This window comes from Temnothorax americanus, unplaced genomic scaffold (genome assembly GCF_048541705.1).
Source record: "Temnothorax americanus isolate GAGA-0224 unplaced genomic scaffold, ASM4854170v1 Scaffold21, whole genome shotgun sequence".
NCBI lineage: Eukaryota > Metazoa > Arthropoda > Insecta > Hymenoptera > Formicidae > Temnothorax > Temnothorax americanus.
In genome coordinates this window covers 2,274,632-2,297,755 of record NW_027509349.1, presented here as the reverse complement: position 1 = coordinate 2,297,755, position 23,124 = coordinate 2,274,632, and the positions used below count along the sequence as shown (strand labels likewise).

General features: G+C 32.8%; 1 protein-coding gene and 1 long non-coding RNA gene across 4 annotated transcripts in view; one reads left to right on the top strand and one right to left on the bottom strand.

Moving 5' to 3' along the window:
* Nucleotides 1–7,483, bottom strand: part of LOC143897906 (acyl-CoA Delta(11) desaturase-like) — a 25,032-nt gene extending 17,549 nt beyond the window's left edge. For 2 of the 3 annotated variants that reach the window (XM_077406871.1, XM_077406872.1), the window contains exon 1: nucleotides 7,357–7,483. The gene's annotated coding sequence lies outside the window, so the exon portion shown is untranslated. Of the gene's footprint in view, nucleotides 1–1,183; nucleotides 1,255–7,356 lie in introns of those variants that run through there. The other variant, XM_077406873.1, reaches the window with a different exon arrangement.
* Nucleotides 1,415–23,124, top strand: LOC143897910 (uncharacterized). The gene is made up of 4 exons (XR_013257033.1): nucleotides 1,415–3,664; nucleotides 3,737–3,848; nucleotides 3,933–4,267; nucleotides 22,274–23,124. It is a non-coding gene; the product is annotated as an uncharacterized LOC143897910 (long non-coding RNA).

Below are 23,124 nucleotides of genomic sequence, written 5' to 3'. Positions count from 1 at the left end.
ATTATAAAATTTTATTTTTGCACGTATAATCGTACCTTAGACTCATACTGACCATCAAATTGTAACTATATTATGTTAAAGTGTCAAACAAATAAGTTTTGGTTTATATAAAAAACTGAAAGGATCATCCGCACGTATATTTTCGAAACAATTCTTTAAATCTGAATCAGTGAAAAGTCACTGAACGCATCGACTATTTATTGATATCAGTCTAAATGCCACTTTAGTGATTTACTGATTCAGATTTAGAGAAAACATATTTGCATTTTCGTATATAAATGTGTATTACATCTGCAATAATTTTTTACTATTTTATTAAATTTATTACAACATTTAGAATGTTGTAATTAATTTAATATGTTAATATGATGTGTATAATATATCAATGCAACAATATGCGGTCTTTTGATAAACTATAAAGAAAATATTACAAGTAAATGAATGCCTTATATTCTTTTTCTTCTTATTTTTAATCAAAAAATGTAATATTTAAATCTTTTACAACAAATTGAAAAAAATTTAAAATAAAGAAGTATATCGAATTCTCGAGAATCTAATAATAAAATCTGTGCGTTGAGAATAATATTTCTCAATATCTTATTAATTTTATCGAATATCTAAGTAACTCTAAAATCTACATTATAAAACAAAGCCTGTTTCCCACGATGCAATTTTTCGTGCGAGTTTACCTGCGAGGAGCTCTGCCACTGTGCAAACTACGCAGCGAGAAAAGTTGCTTGCTGCTGCTGACAGTTTTACGTGATAGAACAAGTGCTTTTTTCTCTGCGTGTTTTGCTGCTAGTCGCTATAAGCAGCCAATTGACATAAGCTTTGTCTTTCTTCTTATTGCAATAGATTAAGTGTTTTTAAAAATATGGAATATAAAACTTTGACACTTAAATGTATGATAATATTATAATTCTAATAAAAATTTGCGAAAATTTAAACAACAGAGAAATTATGTTGACAAATTGAAACAGATTCGACTCTTATCAAAAATTAAAAATCAGTTAGTGTATATGCAAAGAATATTATTTAATAATTTTCCTACGCGTTTATTAAAACAAATTAAGATAAAATTAATATAGAGTCGTAATTGGTACGTAATCTTGGATCGCGAGAACTGAGATCTCTCAATTACTTATTGAAAAAAACAAGTAAAATATAAAATAGATAAATATACCTTGGCGGAGAAACAAGATTGGATTGAGGCGTGTTATATATGTGCGCACTGACTGGTTACTAAAGATTTTTTTAGTCACACTATAAGTCAGACCGCGATCAAGTTCACGATTGCGATCACAATTGAATATGCAATAAAGTGTATGACATTAAGTTATAAAAGTCAAATATCCTAGAATGATTCTAGAATAATCTACGCGCCATATGACGTACGTGCGGCATAATTTGTTAGGCTGATGGCAGATAAATAGTCATAGATTTTCGGCCTTCAATCTTAGGCACATTTCTAATTCAACACTCTTAACGACAAGTCATTTAAGATACACGCAGAATGTAATTACGCAGGCCAGGTAAATCTAGAGTTACTAGATTTGAATGCCTGAAATAAAAAACGCCAAAAAATTTTGACGAGCAAAAAGAATTGGACATTGCAGGGACATATTAACGAAGTTAATCTAAATACGTTCCAATCATAAGATGCATATAGGGTGAGTCCGGGAAATTTGACCATAAGGGACAGTTGAACCATTTCAAATATTTCGTTCAGATTTCGAGCCAAGCGCGCAATTGTTAAGTTGCGACATACGGGTCATCGGCCGCTACTATGTCACATGACAACATGACGCTCGGTAGTGCGTTTCGACTGTGAGTGAGACAAACGTGTTTTAATGTGCTCGGATTGAGCTCTTTGTTCAAAAAGCTCAATGAAAACATTAGAGATGTGATTTTAATGTCTAAATTTGTGAATTCTTAATATAAATTGTAGTCTAAATATTTTTATATTTATTATTTTTTTCATAAGTTTATAGGGTATGGTCAAATCTACCTATATGGTGGATCATGTCTCCTATCCCTTGGGGAGAGATAAACCAAATCTCTCTCTCTCTCTTTTTTTTTTTTTTTTTTTTTTTTTTTTTTTTAGTAATATAACACTTACGTTTGTAAACTTATTGAATTTACAAAATCCACAAATTGTAGCCATATAATAAGGCTTTACTTTGACATAGATAAAAAATCTATACATTAATTACACTAAATTTTATATGGACCTTCAAGTAAAAACAGCCAAAATGAGAATTTAAATCGCCAGTGAATAATGAAAAAATCAGCTTAAATATTGTTTATTCGACCCAACTGGCCAACTTTATTTAAACAACACTACGTTTTGACCGTAGATTTCGGTTCTTTTTAAGCGTCTGGATACAAATTATTAATTATTTAAGCATAATGCCCAAACTACGCCACATCTAAAAATTGAACATCGAAAATTACAACGTGCAACGTGAGTATAAGTTCATAAGTAAATGCTTACATAATTTGTGCGTGTAGAGATCCAAGGAATTAAATAAAAATAAAAATGTACGTTGGGAACGACATATTCTTTAGTCGTTCGATCGTCGAAGGACTTGTCAGCTCTGTGGTAATACTAAACTGGAGCTTTATCAGCTTGCACTCCGAATCCCCGTTCGCGCTCCGAAAATTGCGCAGGGCCAATCGGCTATCGACATCCGACGTAAGTAATTTAATTTGGCAAATTTGAACTGATCAGTTTCGTGGGGTAGGTACATCCCCTAACCTAACATATATACAATAAATATAATAAAATCCTTATATTTTTATAACTAGTTTATTGCATTATACTTAATAAGCCTAAACATATTTCTAAATACATCATGATTCCGACACTATTTTTATCTTAAAGTATTTTAAAAAATCTGAAAACATTCATGAAACATTTGTCGATTTTAATTCATGATGTCATTTTAGAAAGTTGGATAAAAATAGTGTATTTAATTATAATTTAATAATATTTTATGTAGCATTTTTTTATTTAACAACATTTCAAATGTCTAAACGGTTTTTTTATTACATGCAAATATAAGGATTTTTATTATATTTATTGTATATATGTTAGGTTAGGTTAGATTTGGACGTTGTAGATGTATATGTTCAGACTGAGAGTTAAAAATGCAGATTAAATTAGATTTAAAAAATTTTAAAAATATTTTAATCTAGCATATGCATACATTATTTTTCAAGAAAAAATAATATAATATATAAAATAGCATAAGATATAAAATAATATAAAAAAATTTGCAGAAAACTATACTTTGAATAATGGAAAATTATATAGATAAGGAGAATGTAAAAATTTTATTGATGTTGTATCAACAACATCCTTGTTTATATGTCACGAAATCTGTTGAATATCATAATCGTATGAAACGAGATAAAGCTTTTCAAACACTTTGTAATCAATATCAAGAACTAACAGGACAACCATTAACAACTGAAATTGCAAAAAAAAATTAATAATTTAAGAGATCGCACAATATTTAGATCAATTAAATAAAATAAAACAGTCCAAGTCAAGTGGCGCATCAGTTGATGATATATATAAACCAACTTGGTGGTTGTTTGAAGATATGAGTTTCCTGAATCCTCACATCGCTCAAAGAAAAGGAGAATTTTCTATATAACAGTGAGTAAATATAATTTAATATAATTTTACAAAAATATACTAAATAGGTATAAAAATTATGACAATTTATAGGTTTCGAACTCTCAGTCAGAATTATTACAATGTAATTTAAATGAGAATGAGACTGAAGATTTACAACTTCTCGATATTCATAATGTTTTGAAAACAACAGATAATAACAAAGGTATTAAAAATCATTTTTATAATTTAATATAATTGTTAATTTAATATATTTAATATATTATTACTTATTTTTTTTATTTTGCAGAAAACACTTATCCAAAGATTCAATCACATCCAACAACTAGTAATTCGAATTCGAGTTCACCAAGCAATGCAATAGCTACAAAAAAAAGAAAGCCTGCAGTTTCAAATGAAATTTGTACAAGTGAAGCAAATAATTTTTGGTCAATAGCTTCCAAATCGATTAAGTCCATATCAAAAAATGAAAGAGCAGAAGATGGTATAAAACACTGGATTTTGTATGTAGAAAGTGAATAGCGTAAAATTTCAGACCCAAAGAAACTGAAACGAATACAGAGAGAAATTATGAACCTAATTGATGATGATTAATAGAGAGATAGAATAAACGATTTTGTGCCGGTATGTTTAATATACATTTGTTATGTATCTCAGATTTTTTATTAGATTGTAGTCAGTAAATTTCGTTCATTAACTTTTAATTTAAAATTTTATTTTTGTTCCGGTAAATTTCGTTCATTAATTTGTAATAAAAAATTTTATTTTTGTTCGGTAAATTTCGTTCATTAACTTTTAATTTAAAATTTCATTTTTGTTCCGGTAAATTTCGTTCATTAACTTTTAATTTAACATTTTATTTTTGTTCCTGCTGATAAAAGAAATTGATTTACCTGATATTTTGAGCTGTAAATTTTTCATTATATATTTTTATAATATTATACATCATTAGTGCAAAAGTATAATTATTTCATTAAGAGATATTATATGTTTTTTATTTAGTTGATTATCTTTGAGCTTTAATTAAGAATACTTCCCCTTAAGACGAGCCAAATGCCTCGTCATCTAATTAGTGACGCGCATGAATGGATTAACGAGATTCCCACTGTCCCTATCTACTATCTAGCGAAACCACTGCCAAGGGAACGGGCTTGGAAAAATTAGCAGGGAAAGAAGACCCTGTTGAGCTTGACTCTAGTCTGGCACTGTAAGGAGTAAGGAGACATGAGAGGTGTAGCATAAGTGGGAAATGGCAACATCGCCAGTGAAATACCACTACTTTCATCGTTTCCTTAGGGCCTAAACAGAATGACTGTCTTATAACCTTAAGGCTGTGTTTTATGCCTTAAGTCTTTGTCTTATGTAACGCACAATACTGTGTTAATGTTTCCTGTCTTGTGTAGTATACGCGACGTATAACTAACGAGAACATGTATATTGCCTCAAAAAATAATTGTTGCACTACTTTGAAAAATCTTTACATTGTGTCAATTAGAAAAGAATGTATGATAACAATTTTATAAGATTAAAAAATTGTATTTAAATTTAACAAGGAAATACAAGATATTTAAATACAAAGTTTACATGTGTATTTTTTAATGGTCACAAAGAATTACAGAGGTAACAGTACAAAATACAAATATTTTATTAAAATATTTAATCCAACGAGGGAATACAATTTGTATTTAAATATAAAGTTTATATATGTATTTTTCAATAGAATAAAAGATTTAATCACAAAGAATTACAAAGGTAACAGTACAAAATAAAAATATTTTATTAAAATACATGAATTTTTCTTGTAAAAAAACTTGGCGCTGTTAGACCTCGAAATTTTAAATAAATAAATAAATTTAATTTATACTTAATTATAAGCCGCATTATCCGTCGTCCGCGTCGTCACGCACACCCATATCATTCACTCCCACATCCACGCTGATAATCATTTAATATTACTCCCATCGCATTCTTCTCTGAATTATTTTTATTTATTGTTGTCTTTATTTATTTAAAATTTCGAGGTCTAACAGCGCCAAGTTTTTTTACAAGAAAAATTTATGTATTTTAATAAAATATTTTTATTTTGTACTGTTACCTTTGTAATTCTTTGTGATTAAATCTTTTATTCTATTGAAAAATACATATATAAACTTTATATTTAAATACAAATTGTATTCCTTCGTTGGATTAAATATTTTAATAAAATATTTGTATTTTGTACTGTTACCTCTGTAATTCTTTGTGACCATTAAAAAATACACATGTAAACTTTGTATTTAAATATCTTGTATTTCCTTGTTAAATTTAAATAAAAATTTTTAATTTTATAAAATTGTTATCATACATTCTTTTCTAATTGACACAATGTAAAGATTTTTCAAAGTAGTGCAACAATTATTTTTTGAGGCAATATACATGTTCTCTCTGTAATTGGCGCTCTAATTTAAAGAGATATCATTTCTTTTTCGTAATTGTAATAGATTACTTGAGCGCGATTCTTCTTTTTGATAAGGTAACATAATTTTGTGACGTGTATCACTTGGGTTATAATTTTTCGGAAATAAAGATACTACTGCTTAGATTTTTTCGAGATTTTTCGAGATATAAAGATCTACCACTTGTTACTTAGGTTTTTTCGAAGTATAATACTACCACTTTCTTTTTTTTTTTAGGTAACAACATATACACTACTATACGTGTACTTGGCGCCTTTTTTTACCTTTTTTTAAATGGTCTTTACCGCAATATTTGTATTTTATTTTTATAGCATTCTGGAGATATCGAAATAATCAAAGAAAAAAGAATTCAATCAGCAAAACATTTGGTAATCAGCACTGTACAGACATTACATGATTGTCGTGGGACAAAGTTTGACAGAGATAAAAGAAAATTTTCTCTGCCTTAATAATATTTTGTTCAAGATAGAGAGTACACTGCAAGCACTAGATGCGTTGTTTAAGCTTTTTCATGTACTTCACCTCGAATATCCACCTGAGAGTCGATATCTGTGGTTAATAATTCAGCGAGTGTTGTATAAGTTTAAGACAAAGTGGGACCTTGATTTGCCTATGATCGAAGAACTGTGCTCCGCCGATATACAAAATATCAACCGATTAGAATAAAACGATCAGGTATTTATTTTGAAGAGTTATAGTGGACGGCGAAAGATTTTTGTTACAATTTATATATCTTAGCAATTTTTCTACTTGTGACTAATTGTAAGTTCATTTTGTAATAAGATTATTTCATTTCAAGAAAAACTCATCATCACTATGATTCAATGTTCTTTGTGCGATTATGTTTTTGATAATTATAATTATATCGTACCGCATTTTAAATTAAAACACAGAGCTCATATGTATTCGATTTTATATTGTAACTCGAACAAATGTTATCAGTCTTTCAAAGGTATACATGCTCTAAAGAAACACATTTTATAAAAAAATCCTATGCAATCTGATTTAAGTGTAATATCCAATAATTTCCATAAAACGTGCTCAAACATATCCAGTACTGATACAGGAAATGTTCAGCATTAAAAAAGTATTTTGTTGAATTAATTGTACTATGATATTTCCAACAAAACATGTGGTTCACATTACAAAATATTTCAGTGAGTTAGACCTATATTTGATAAATTCAAAGAAATATAGCATTTACTTTACATGCATATTTACTTGAAACAATTACTTGAAACAATACAGTGTACTTACTTTATAACGTAGTTTTTGGCAGAACTGGTGCGCACTCATTGGAGTTCAACTCAACAACGAAAGCGCGCACTGGTCGGATGTGCATGTTTTTATATTGTTTCCCCACTCGAGTTAACGATTCGAGAAGGGACGATGATATTGCGTATATTAGTTGGGGAACAATGACCGTCGTAAAAGACTTCGCTGAAAACCCTCCCGAAAAAACTCTCAAAGAGCTCTACCGGCTAGCCGTGGAATATGAACAGATTGCACAACTATAACATTGCGTAACTACGCTTACTACGCATGCTTATTTACATTTGCATGCTTATTAACATAACTTAAACTTTTATTAATATTTTTTATTGCCTTTAACTTATTGACCTAGGTAACTCATCTAATGCTATGCTGTAGACGTAAACTATAGCTCAAAGTTATCCAGATTGAATTTCTCAACGCAGCCCTGGTTATATAGTTTTTTGTATCTAAATTGCTTAGGCGCACATTTGCGCAAAAAGTTCAAATTGTCTCATGTAAGCAACGCTTCAAATTTTCGATGTAGACTAAAATTAACACAGAGTAACACAATGTACGTAACATAATTCAATATTTCTGTTCCTTATTATGAGATTTGTAAATAATTTGGATTATATTATATAGAAGCAAACGTCTTATAAGTTAGCGGAACAAAGTGAGCAGAATCGATTTTAATTAATATTTTTATTTGTTGCTCATTTGTTGCTAAAAAATTGCCAAAGAAAAAAATTTGTTGCTCTGTAAGTTTTCTTAAAAAACAATGTTCCGCTAAAAGAAGATTAAGTTAGCGTGACAATATACATATAATAACGAAATTACACATAACAATAACGTAAGAATTTGTTGCTAATTTGTTGCTAATTTGTTGCTCACAAAATAAGTGTAAATAACAGCGGAAAACCTCAGCGTGCGGAGTTATAAAAGTAAAGTATAAGAAAAAATTTGTTGCTCGTTTAAATTTGGTACTGGCGTATTGTCTAAATTTGTTGCTCTCAAAATATCCGAGTTCCGAATTTGTTGCTTGCAAAATAAGTATAAACAATAGCGGAAAAACTAAGCGTGCAGCAAATTACAAGAGTAAAGTATTAGAAAAACATTTGTTGCTCGTTTAAATTTGGTACTGACGTATTGGTTGCTCTGGATATATCCAAGTTCTGAATTTATTGCTTGCAAAATAAATGTAAATAACAGCAGAGTTGTCAGTATGCAGTTACAAAAAATCAGTTTTGTATCCTTATTGTTAGAGTAAAACGTATAAAAAAAATTATGTATGTGGCTGTGGTGTATGTGGAATAAAAAGTTATTAGAATTTATGTTTCATGTTTATTCAATTTAAAAAAAAAGAAAGTGGTAGTATTATACCTCGAAAAAACCTAAGTAACAAGTGGTAGATCTTTATATCTCGAAAAATCTCGAAAAAATCTAAGCAGTAGTATCTTTATTTCCGAAAAATTATAACCCAAGTGATACACGTCACAAAATTATGTTACCTTATCAAAAAGAAGAGTCGCGTTCAAGTGATCTATTACAATTACGAAAAAGAAATGATATCTCTTTAAATTAGAGCGCCAATTACAGAGAGAACATGTATATTGCCTCAAAAAATAATTGTTGCACTACTTTGAAAAATCTTTACATTGTGTCAATTAGAAAAGAATGTATGATAACAATTTTATAAGATTAAAAAATTTTATTTAAATTTAACAAGGGAATACAAGATATTTAAATACAAAGTTTACATGTGTATTTTTTAATGGTCACAAAGAATTACAGAGGTAACAGTACAAAATACAAATATTTTATTAAAATATTTAATCCAACGAGGGAATACAATTTGTATTTAAATATAAAGTTTATATATGTATTTTTTTTTCTTATCGGTTTTTATTGTTAAATAACTTTTATTACACTGAAAATTTTATCACCTAATAAATAAAAACATTTGTTAAATTGCATTTTTAATAAAATATAGCGACATGAAGCAATATGCGATTTTTATACGCTGCTTTTCTTTTACGCAGTTTTTTTACACGGTAAATAATTCCTCCGTTTACGCGGTGCTTTTTATGTGCGGGCAAAAAATGTATCTTTCTTTCTTTCTATCGTATTTATTAAACTTATTATATGTATATCAGTAAGCTAAACGTTCTTACTCCGCTTACTCGATCGTACTTATTACGATAATCTGACTTCTTTTGAAATTTGTTTTACATGAACTATTTGTTTAAATAAATAATGTAGAGAAAATATTTATGTGTGTGTGACATTTATTTAATATCTATTTTGCATTAATTATTTAAAATAATGATTTGTAAAAAAATTACTTAATAGTTATTTAACATATCACTTGAATGTTTATTAATTTGTGGAGAGCACAAAGCTTATTCACACGCGAGTCTCAGCCGCGTAAAAAAAATGCCACGTGGAAGTTATCATTAAATTGACCGATGCGGCAGAAAAGGTCATTGCACATAAAAAAAAATCAGCGTATTATCAAGAGACACGGTAGTGTCTCGCGCCAAGTACACGCGGAGCGAGACCGACCGTGACTCTTTTACGCGACGCGACGGGTTGCGAGTACCCGAGATGTTGAGATCTCGATAACGAGTGAACGGATCAAGTTCTAAGTAGGCTTGATCGATAGCTTGGGGTCCAATTAGGGGGGGGGGTTTCTCTCATAATATTCCGCTACGTGCCCTACGAGCGGAGATATTGCGACGCAAAGTCCAAATGTGAAAATTTTTTATTAAGATACTTCTTCTACTTCTAACGCCGACGTCTGATATGATGACGTCATAATCAGAAACGTCACTTTCACTTTTTCGACGCTGGCGGCGCAGGTATCGCCAGTTTCGATATCGCGCGCGTATTTCGAAATTAGGTCGATAGACTTATCGGTCAGAAGGAAGATTTCTATTTAGGTAAATTAGGTATATATATAAATAATATATATTGAGTTAACGGAAAAGAAGATTCTCTACGCTTGGCAGAAAATGCCGCTAAGGAATTTTTAAGTCGATTCTTATGAATTAAGCTTGAATTCGATGTCTAGGTATCCCAGGTTGCCGATGACGAGGTCCAGATAGTGCGCTTCATAGTTTTCGGTGTCCAGGTGTAAGAATACGTTGAATTCAATGTCTACGTGTCTCAGGTTGCCGATGACGAGGTCCACATAGTGCGCTTCGTAGTTTTCGGTGTCCAGGTGTAATAATACGTTGAATGCGATGTCTAAGTGTTCCAGGTTGCCGATGACGATGTCTAGATAGTGAGCTCCGTAGTTTTCGGTGTCTACGTGTATTAATACCTTGAATTCGATGTTTAGGTGTCCCAGGTTGCTGATGACGAGGTCCACATAATGCGCTTCATAGTTTTTGGTGTCTAGGTGTATTAATAACTTTAAATCTAAATGGGTGCGTTCAGCCGATACTCCGCTAGCCTAGCAATTGTGAGCAGTCGCTCGTTTTCGCTCGTTTCCTCTCCTTTTAATCCATTAGGTCAAAAGAGAGGAAACGAGCGAAAACGAGCGTCTGCTCACGATTGCTAGGCTAGAGGAGTATCGGCTGAACGCACCCAATGTAGGACACGTAGATATCGAATTCGAGGTATTAATACATGTAGACACTAAAAACTACGAAGCGCACTATGTGGACCTCGTCATCGGCAACTTGGAACACGTGGCCATCGAATTCAAGGTATTAATACACCTGTACACCGAAAACTATAGAGCGCACTATGTGGACCTCGTCATTAGCAACCTGGGACACCTAGACATTGAATTCAAGCTTGATTCATAAGAATCGACTTAAAATTTCCCTAGCGGCAGAATTAGAATTGTCATGACATAATAAAAATTGCTAAATTAAAATTATGTCTAGACATAATAAAAATTGGACAAAAATTATGTCTAGACATAATAAAAATTGGATGAATTAAAATTATGTCTGACGTAAAAATAATTATCAAAAATATCGATACCTGAAGATATCGGTACATACATATACAGTTGCGAACAACATTCAGTAAGACACGCAAATAAAAATAAATAAAAAATTTTACAGTTAACGACTTATTAACATTAATCATGCTTTATTGCGATTATGTTTTATGTTAAAATTGAAAAATATATACAAGGTGTACAACTAAAAGGGTTACAGATTATTATTTTAAAAAAACTAAGCAAAATATTAAATTGTTGTTTTCTTTAGAAATAATAGTCCGTAACAATTTTAGCTTCATACCTTGTATTATATACTGTTTATAAGATTATAAGATATATTGTTTATAAGATTAAGATGCGTAACACTACAAAATGGCGTGATATCCGTACAAAATTACCTTTTAAAAAAAAAGGTAAAAAAGAGCGCCAAGTACACGCATAGTAGTGTATATGTATTATGTTATTACCCTGTTATGTTGTTACCTCGAAAAAAACAAAGTGGTAGTATTATACCTCCAAATAGCTTTATCCTGTACATACTGTTTATAAAATGCGTAATATACTACAAAAAGGCGTGATATCCGCACAAAATTACCTTTTTTAAAAAAGGTAAAAAAAGGCGCCAAGTACACGTATAGTAGTGTATATGTTGTTACCTAAAAAAAAATGAAAGTGGTAGTATTATACCTTGAAAAAACTTAAGTAACAAGTGGTAGACTTTTATATCTCGAAAAATCTCGAAAAAATCTAAGCAGTAGTATCTTTATTTCCGAAAAATTATAACTCAAGTGATACACGTCACAAAATTATGTTTCCTTATCAAAAAGAAAAGTCGCGCTTCAAGTGATCTATTACAATTATAAAAAAGAAATGATATCTCTTTAAATTAGAGCGCCAATTACAGAGAGAACATGTATATTGCCTCAAAAAATAATTGTTGCACTACTTTGAAAAATCTTTACATTGTGTCAATTAGAAAAGAATGTATGATAACAATTTTATAAGATTAAAAAATTTTATTTAAATTTAACAAGGGAATACAAGATATTTAAATACAAAGTTTACATGTGTATTTTTTAATGGTCACAAAGAATTATTACAGAGGTAACAGTACAAAATACAAATATTTTATTAAAATATTTAATCCAACGAGGGAATACAATTTGTATTTAAATATAAATTTTATATATGTATTTTTCAATAGAATAAAATATTTAATCACAAAGAATTACAAAGGTAACAGTACAAAATAAAAATATTTTATTAAAATACATAAATTTTTCTTGTAAAAAAACTTGGCGCTGTTAGACCTCGAAATTTTAAATAAATAAATAAATTTATTCTATACTTAATTATAAGCCGCATTATCCGCCGTCCGCGTCGTCACGCACACCCATATCATTCACTCCCACATCCACGCTGATAATCATTTAATATTACTCCCATCGCATTTTTCTCTGAATTATTTTTATTTACTGTTGTCCTTATTTATTTAAAATTTCGAGGTCTAACAGCGCCAAGTTTTTTTACAAGAAAAATTTATGTATTTTAATAAAATATTTTTATTTTGTACTGTTACCTTTGTATTAGTCGTACTTGATTATTCGACGTAATATTTTTTATATTAGAAAAATTCCTGTGTTTACGCCGTACAGCTTTAGAGTAACTTCGATTTTTTAAAAAAAGGTAAAAAAAGGCGCCAAGTACACGTATAGTAGTGTATATGTTGTTACCTAAAAAAAAAAAGAAAGTGGTAGTATTATACCTCGAAAAAACCTAAGTAACAAGTGGTAGATCTTTATATCTCGAAAAATCTCGAAAAAATCTAAGCAGTAGTATCTTTATTTCCGAAAAATTATAACCCAAGTGATACACGTCACAAAATTATGTCACTTTATCAAAAAGAAGAGTCGCGCTTCAAGTGATCTATTACAATTACAAAAAAGAAATGATATCTCTTTAAGTTAGAGCGCCAATTACAGAGAGAACATGTATATTGCCTCAAAAAATAATTGTTGCACTACATTGAAAAATCTTTACATTGTGTCAATTAGAAAAAAATGTATAATAACAATTTTATAAGATTAAAAAATTTTATTTAAATTTAACAAGGGAATACAAGATATTTAAATACAAAGTTATTTACATGTGTATTTTTTAATGGCCACAAAGAATTACAGAAGTAACAGTACAAAATAAAAATATTTTATTAAAATACATAAATTTTTCTTGTAAAAAAACTTGGCGCTGCTAGACCTTTTAAATAAATAAAAACAACAATAAATAAAAATAATTCAGAGAAGAATACAATGGGAGTAATATTAAATGATTATCAGCGTGGATGTGGGAGTGAGTGATATGGGTGTGCGTGACTACGCGGACGGCGGATAATGCGGCTTATAATTAAGTATAAAATAAGTTTATTTATTTATTTAAAATTTCGAGGTCTAGCAGCGCCAAGTTTTTTTACAAGAAAAATTTATGTATTTTAATAAAATATTTTTATTTTGTACTGTTACTTCTGTAATTCTTTGTGGCCATTAAAAAATACACATGTAAATAACTTGTATTTAAATATCTTGTATTCCCTTGTTAAATTTAAATAAAATTTTTTAATCTTATAAAATTGTTATTATACATTTTTTTCTAATTGACACAATGTAAAGATTTTTCAATGTAGTGCAACAATTATTTTTTGAGGCAATATACATGTTCTCTCTGTAATTGGCGCTCTAACTTAAAGAGATATCATTTCTTTTTTGTAATTGTAATAGATCACTTGAAGCGCGACTCTTCTTTTTGATAAAGTGACATAATTTTGTGACGTGTATCACTTGGGTTATAATTTTTCGGAAATAAAGATACTACTGCTTAGATTTTTTCGAGATTTTTCGAGATATAAAGATCTACCACTTGTTACTTAGGTTTTTTCGAGGTATAATACTACCACTTTCTTTTTTTTTTTAGGTAACAACATATACACTACTATACGTGTACTTGGCGCCTTTTTTTACCTTTTTTTAAAAAAGGTAATTTTGTGCGGATATCACGCCTTTTTGTAGTATATTACGCATTGTATAAACAGTATGTACAGGATAAAGCTATTTGGAGGTATAATACTACCACTTTGTTTTTTTCGAGGTAACAACATAACAGGGTAACAACATAATACATATACACTATTATGCGTGTACTTGGCGCTCATTTTACCTTTTTTTTAAAAAGGTAATTTTGTACGGATATCACGCCTTTTTGTAGTGTTACGCAACTTAATCTTATAAACAATATATCTTATAATTTCATAAACCGTATATAATACAAGGTATGAAGCTAAAAGTGTTACGGACTATTATTTCTAAAGAAAACAACAATTTAATATTTTGCTCAGTTTTTTAAAAATAATAATCTGTAACCCTTTTAGTTGTACACCTTGTATATATTTTTCAATTTCAACATAAAACATAATCGCAATAAAGCATGATTAATGTTAATAAGTCGTTAACTGTAAAATTCTTTATTTATTTTTATTTGCGTGTCTTACTGAATGTTGTTCGCAACTGTATATGTACCGATATCTTCAGGTATCGATATTTTTGATAATTATTTTTACGTCAGACATAATTTTAATTCATCCAATTTTTATTATGTCTAAACATAATTTTTGTCCAATTTTTATTATGTCTAGACATAATTTTAATTCAGCGATTTTTATTATGTCATGACATAATTTTAATTCTGCCGCTAAGGAAATTTTAAGTCGATTTTTATGAATCAAGCTTGAATTCAATGTTTAGGTGTCCCAGGTTGCCGATGACGAGGTCCACATAGCGCGCTTTATAGTTATCGGTGTCCAGGTGTATTAATACCTTGAATTTGATGGCCACGTGTTCCAAGTTGCCGATGACGAGGTCCACATAGTGCGCTTCGTAGTTTTCGGTGTCTACATGTATTAATACCTCGAATTCGATATCTACGTGTCCTACATTGAGTGCGTTCAGCCGATACTTTCCTCTTTTTTGACTTACTGGATTAAAAAGAGAAGAAACGAGCAAAAACGAGCAACTGCTCACGATTGCTAGGCTAGCAGAGTATCGGCTGAACGCACCCATTCAGATTTAAAGTTATTAATACACCTAGACACCAAAAACTATGAAGCGCATTATGTGGACCTCGTCATCAACAACCTGGGACACCTAGACATCAATTTCAAGGTATTAATACACGTAGACACCGAAAACTACGGAGCGCAATATGTGGACCTTGTCATCGGCAACCTGAAACACCTAAACATTGAATTCAACATATTATTACACCTGGACACCGAAAACTACGAAGCGCACTATGTGGACCTCGTCATCGGCAACCTGGGACACGTAGACATCAAATTCAACGTACAATTACACCTGGACACCGGAAACTATGAAGCGCACTATCTGGATCCCGTCATCGGCAACCTGGGATACGTGGACATCGAATTCAAAATATTAATACACGTAGACACCGAAAACTACGGAGCGCACTATGTGGATCTTGTCATCGGCAACCTGGGACACCTAGACATCGAATTCAACGTACAATTACACCTGGACACCGAAAACTATGAAGCGCACTATCTGGATCTCGTCATCGGCAACCTGGGACACGTGAACATCAAATTCGAGGTATTATTACACCTAGACACCGAAAACTACGGAGCGCGATATCTGGACCTCGTCATCGGCAACCTGGGACACGTGGACACCGAAAACTACGGAGCGCACTATGTGGACCTTGTCATCGGCAACCTGGGATACCTAGACATCGAATTCAACGTACGATTACACCTGGACACCGAAAACTATGAAGCGCATTATCTGGATCCCGTCATCGGCAACCTGGGACTTGTGGACATCGAATTCAAGATATTAATACACGTAGACACCAAAAACTACGGAGCGCACTATGTGGACCTCGTCATCGGCAACCTGGGACACGTAGACATCGAATTCAACGTATTATTACACCTGGACACCGAAATCTATGAAGCGCATTATCTGGATCCCGTCATCGGCAACCTGAGACACGTGGACATCGAATTCAAGATATTAATACACGTAGACACCAAAAACTACGGAGCGCACTGTGTGGACCTCGTCATCGGCAACCTGGGACACCTAGACATCGAATTCAACGTACGATTACACCTGGACACCGAAAACTACGAAGCGCACTGTGTGGACCTCGTCATCGGCAACCTGGGACACGTGGACATCGAATTCAACGTATTATTACACCTGGACACCGAAAACTACGAAGCGCACTGTGTGGACCTCGTCATCGGCAACCTGGGACACGTGGACATCGAATTCAAGGTATTAATACACGTAGACACCGAAAACTACGGAGCGCACTATGTGGACCTCGTCATCGGCAACCTGGGACACCTAGACATCGAATTCAACGTACGATTACACCTGGACACCGAAAACTATGAAGCGCATTATCTGGATCCCGTCATCGGCAACCTGGGACACGTGGACATCGAATTCAAGATATTAATACACGTAGACACCAAAAACTACGGAGCGCACTATGTGGACCTCGTCATCGGCAACCTGGGACACGTGGACATCGAATTCAACGTATTATTACACCTGGACACCGAAAACTACGAAGCGCACTGTGTGGACCTCGTCATCGGCAACCTGGGACACGTGGACATCGAATTCAAGGTATTAATACACGTAGACACCGAAAACTACGGAGCGCACTATGTGGACCTCGTCATCGGCAACCTGGGACACCTAGACATCGAATTCAACGTACGATTACACCTGGACACCGAAAACTATGAAGCGCATTATCTGGATCCCGTCATCGGCAACCTGGGACACGTGGACATCGAATTCAAGATATTAATACACGTAGACACCAAAAACTACGGAGCGCACTATGTGGACCTCGTCATCGGCAACCTGGGACACGTAGACATCGAATTCAACGTATTATTACACCTGGACACCGAAATCTATGAAGCGCATTATCTGGATCCCGTCATCGGCAACCTGGGACACGTGGACATCGAATTCAAGATATTAATACACGTAGACACCAAAAACTACGGAGCGCACTATGTGGACCTCGTCATCGGCAACCTGGGACACGTAGACATCGAATTCAACGTATTATTACACCTGGACACCGAAAACTATAAAGCGCACTATCTGGACCTCGTCATCGGCAACCTGGGATACCTAGACATCGAATTCAAGCTTAATTCATAAGAATCGACTTAAAAATTCCTTAGCGGCACTTTCTGCCAAGCATAGAGAACCTACTTTTCCGTTGACTCAATATTTATTATATATATACCTAATTTTTACTTAAATAGAAATCTTTCTCCTGACCGATAAGTTTATCGACCTAATTTTGAAATACGCGCGCGATATCGAAACTGGCGATACCTGCGCCGCCAGCGGCGAAAAAGTGAAAGTGACGTTTCTCTGATAGATCGCGGCGTTAGGAGGAGGAGTATCTTAAAAATAAATTTTCACATTTGGACTTTGCGTCGCAATATCTCCGCTCGTAAGGCACGTAGCGGAATATTATGAGAGAAACCCCCCCCTAATTGGACCCCAAGCTATCGATCAAGCCTACTTAGAACTTGATCCGTTCACTCGTTATCGAGATCTCAACATCTCGGGTACTCGCAACCCGTCGCGTCGCGTAAAAGAGTCACGGTCGGTCTCGCTCCGCGTGTACTTGGCGCGAGACACTACCGTGTCTCTTGATATGTATATTCCGCACCTAAGGAAAACTTTTACTAATACTACGTTTACGCGAGCGTTACTTTTGTAGTAACTTACGATATATCACTCGTTTACGCGGAGTAAATTATCGTTGGTTACTACAAAATCCCGTTTACGCGAAGGAATTATCGTAAGTTACTACAGTAATAACGCTCGCGTAAACGTAGTACAGGTAGCACATATTAGTTTCATATATTTTTTTTTGAACGTACATATAGTTTTATAACCGTAAAAAAATATTAAGAAACGTTTGAACAACAAAGCTCTAAAAAACATGAAAAAATTTTTTTTAAAAATTAAGAAAGCTGTAAAAAGTATGAAATAATACTTTTAAGAATTCCTTTCAATTTTTTGAAGTCGGCGCCAAATTATTTGTGATTTTGTTTTCAAATGTTAGCTCAATTAAGAAATGCAATGCAAAAATATTCATAGACATTTTTTTATGCTATATAATTATTTAATTTATCGTTAATACATGTAACCGCATTTTTGTATCTCTTCATTATTACTTACATCATGAATTATACTTAAGTATCATCATTACCAAATATCTCTCAGAATAAAGCGCTAATTAGTAGATAAACCAATATATGCGCAACATATTTATGCATTGCATACATATAATTCTGCAATTCCCATAGTCCTGTAAAAAGAAAAAGATACTTTTTTTAGAATATTTATATATACTCGTGTTTCTCTCAGTTGAAAAACTCACCAAAAGTGATAGGCGGAGAACTGGCGTTAAAAAACTGCAAGAGTTTTGTAATGGCTGATTTTTTCACATAACGTTATATTGCGGGTGTATATACATGAGTCAGCACCCACTCGCAAGGTCAGGTATTGGGACACCTGGCGCCGGCGCGCTTTGAAATAGATTAAATTATTAAGTGCGATAAAAGTGTTTTGTAATGGCTCAAATTTTGTGAGAAACTAATAAATAATATAAAAAACCGTTAGAAAGTTGTCAGACCGCACAGTTATGGGACGCAGCGAGTCAGCACCTCGCATAAGTGGTCGCAATAATTAGGTCAGTAAAACTCTTTTGAAATAGCTGAAAATTTAGAAACTATTAAATTATTGCGTATAATGAAAGAAGAAAACGGTCAGACTTCAGTTTAATGGGACTGACGCAGTCAGCAGTCTGAGCAGTCGTTTGAAGTGCGAAGATCAAGCGCGCGCGGCTGCTCCAAGCGCGTACCCTGGCGAAAATGGTTAGTGAGAGATAATGTTTATATTTGTTTATGAAAAGTTTTATCAATGGTTACATTATTTATGAAGTGTTTTATTGATGGTTACACTGTTTAGAAGCACGTTGCAAACACCTGGTTAATTCTCTGCTGACAAAAACATTTTATAAATACTTAGAAAACTATAATGGAAATGTTTGACACTATGTTATTAAACGCCATTTAAACGCTACATAAAAACACTTTAAAAATACTTAGAAAACTACAATGGAAATGTTTGACACTATGTTATTAAGCGCCATTTAAACACAACATAAAAAACTCTTTGAAAACAGTCACGTAACATTTATTTCAGCGTGCATCAATACAGTCTCACAACATCTCTCAAACGTTCTGTTTATAAGCAACTAATAAACATCTCCACAACATAAAGATCTCTTTTAAAAACGGCAAATCAAACGCAAATAAAACACTTCTCAAATACTACGACAGAAGCACTTCTAAATAATTTACGAAACACCGGAAACAACTTCCAACATCCTGAGAAAAACATAATTAATGTTGTTTTCAACATGCCATATACACTTTTCTAACGTAAGAATAAGGGATCGAAGTACTAGTAATAAACACACATTTCTGAATAAATAATCCAGTTCTTAATTTTCTGGTTAACGATACTGCGGACAATCTGATAAGTTGTTTTATAGTAAACAGTGAAAAATAAGCAAGATTTTAGTTACTTCAGTCATTTATCTTATAAAAATTATCTTATTTTATTATTTTACTTACATAACTTACAGAGAGCATTTAAAAAAATAAAAAAGAACTGCAGGAAAACATTTTATTAATACAAATTAAGTTTATACACACGATACAAATTTTAAATGTTAAGCAATGCGCATCATATCTCTCGTAAGTATATCAACTAAAGATTTAAATGATATAAATATAATTTTTACTGTGCGTGTGTTATTACATAACTGTCATTGCTAAATTAAATCTCAAGCAATCTTTAGTAAGCGCAAAAGAGTGAAAAACAAAACAGACATTACATTGAGATGTCTCAACTAGTCTCCGTAACAGCCGAATGGCATATCACACACATAGTTAGTACATGATACACTTATAAAAATGCACTGACTTCTTATGTGACTTACATCGATACATTTTAAACCGCCATAGCTATCTATTTTCCGAATATGGAAAATTGTTATATTTTCATTTCTAATAACAGATTCATCGTGCATATTAATTTGCTGCTCAATCAGTTTGACACTAACTGGAAACTTTAAGATTAATTTAATAACATTTTCTCCAGAGCTAATTAATACGTATGAGTCATTATTAAGTTTGTTGTTACAATATCTACTGCATGAATATCTTATCCGCTTATAAATCATTCTCTGGTAAGCTAAACATGTTGTAGTTGACATGTCATTTATCGCAAGTAACTGCTCTTCTTCAGTTGATAATAAACATCTTTCACCTTTTCCTAAAAGTATAATTTCCTCTCCACAACGTATGAAACGAATAAAGTTTCTTTTTAAAATTCTTTCAGAAAACTCAATAGTCTTTTGCGACAAAACGAGCTTTGAGCACAAATAGGGTATTGACGTATAAATGAGAAACTTGCGCGCGATTTGTAAAATAACATTTGAAGGATTATGATATAATTGCATAAGATGACGGTTTTGACCTTCGTATAAGAAGGAATTATGAGTCCATAATGGGCCCCAGTTGAAAACACCTTTGCAAATATGTGACAGAAGATGAATGTTGTACACCATGTTTTCCTTATCGAAATACTTTTGGAATAAATACATATAGCACAGAAAAAGTTTATGAGCTTAAAATACTTCTTCACGTGTTACTGATTTTTGAAGCAACATATTAGTTGCTGCAGATAACATTGCAAAATGATTCATATATGCTTCTTCTTCAGCAGACCTTCCAAACATGGCATAGAATAAAATAATAACCATGCTCTCCACTCGGATGCTTTCCGCACCTACTTATATCTTTAATGGAGCGAGGAGTTCTTGTTATAGAAGAAGGAGGATGTACCATTAAAAGCCGTTCATCAATTGTACTCAGTACATGATCCATTCCTACATTTCCTGAGATGTGCCTAATGGGACTGACGCAGTCAGCAGTCGTTTGAAGTGCGAAGATCAAGCGCGCGCGGCTGCTCCAAGTGATTTGCTTATAATTAAATTCCATTTGTATTTAATAAAATGATTGAAAGATTTTTAACTAAATCACCCGTCCGCCCACCAGCCGCTCGAGAGGGCTACCAGCCATGCTGGAAATGGTCTTCGCCTCTCGAAGCGCGAGAGGTCGCCGGGAAAGAGAATGGATCGGCTTCGACGAAGCTTCCGGGACAGCTTCCGTCGGCGGAAAGACCCTCATGTGCCCGAATCTAGCAAGCCTCATCAGTGGCAAGCGGATGAAAGTGCAGTGCGTTCAGCTACATGCGCTTTTCACGTTAAGTACCTGGGATGTGTGGAGGTCTTCGAATCGAGGGGTATGCAAGTTTGCGAAGAGGCCCTCAAAGTTAATCAGTGTTATACAGTGCCAGACTAGAGTCAAGCTCAACAGGGTCTTCTTTCCCCGCTAATTTTTCCAAGCCCGTTCCCTTGGCAGTGGTTTCGCTAGATAGTAGATAGGGACAGTGGGAATCTCGTTAATCCATTCATGCGCGTCACTAATTAGATGACGAGGCATTTGGCTACCTTAAGAGAGTTAATTAATTAATTAAAAATTTTTTTATAATATAAATAAACTTAAAATCAAATTGTAAATTACAAAACTACAAATAAACAAAAAATTAAAAAAAAATTTTATAAAAAATATATAATTAAAGTATGACATAATACACTTTTAAATAAGTCGTTTTATTTTCGACCCAACTGGCCAATTGACCAGCGCGATATTATGACGATTTTGTATAGTTTTTTATTGTTAAATGTATTATTTTATCTTTTGTTTAGTTTTGCGTTTGTCTTGACGTTGTCAGGACACCACGTCAATGATGCATGTAAATTTGAAGGAGAAGGAATCGGTGAGGGAGGCAAACGGCACCGACCGCCTTCTCTTCTCCAGTCAGCGAAATAAAACGGCGCGCGGAAGGAATTTGGCGGAGGGCTGTAAATATTATAAAGTGACGCTATGCAGAATGCGGGAGCTCAAAAACTTGCCACGGGAGGGGAGAAGCGCGGGCACCGGAGAACAATGCGAGCGAGTGAGCAAACGTGGGGCCCCTCCCCCCCCACCCCTCGGACGTGAATTATGTCCAAAAGGGATAACTTGCGCCACCGTTCGCGATAGGGAGTCCTTGGATCACCCTCATATATGCCATCCACCTTCTTCCCTGTTCTTCTGTCATTTTACTAACAATCACCGCTCCGAAGAAAATATGCTATACTTGTTTAATCAGCTTCACACATATTGTATATATAAGATTATTACGTACCTATATACCAGTATAATCGGTTGTCGTGTGTCTGTATCTTTTTTATTTATGCAAATGTAAAATTTAGAAGAGATAAAATTTGATTAACTACGCAATTTTTTAATAAAAAAATTTCCATCATTTTTGTTGCCTTGTTACGCGCAAGATGAATGGGACGGACTACACGATGTATTCACTCACGTTTAATCATTTCGCGCGAGCTCGTTAAATATTCATCTCTTATATATATTTAAATTAGATTACATTAATATATTATAATAATAAATATTATATAATTGCGCATACTTTTTTACCTTTATAATTACAATATATAATTAAATAATATAAAATATATGTATTTTTTAATATATATTAATAAAATATATATTA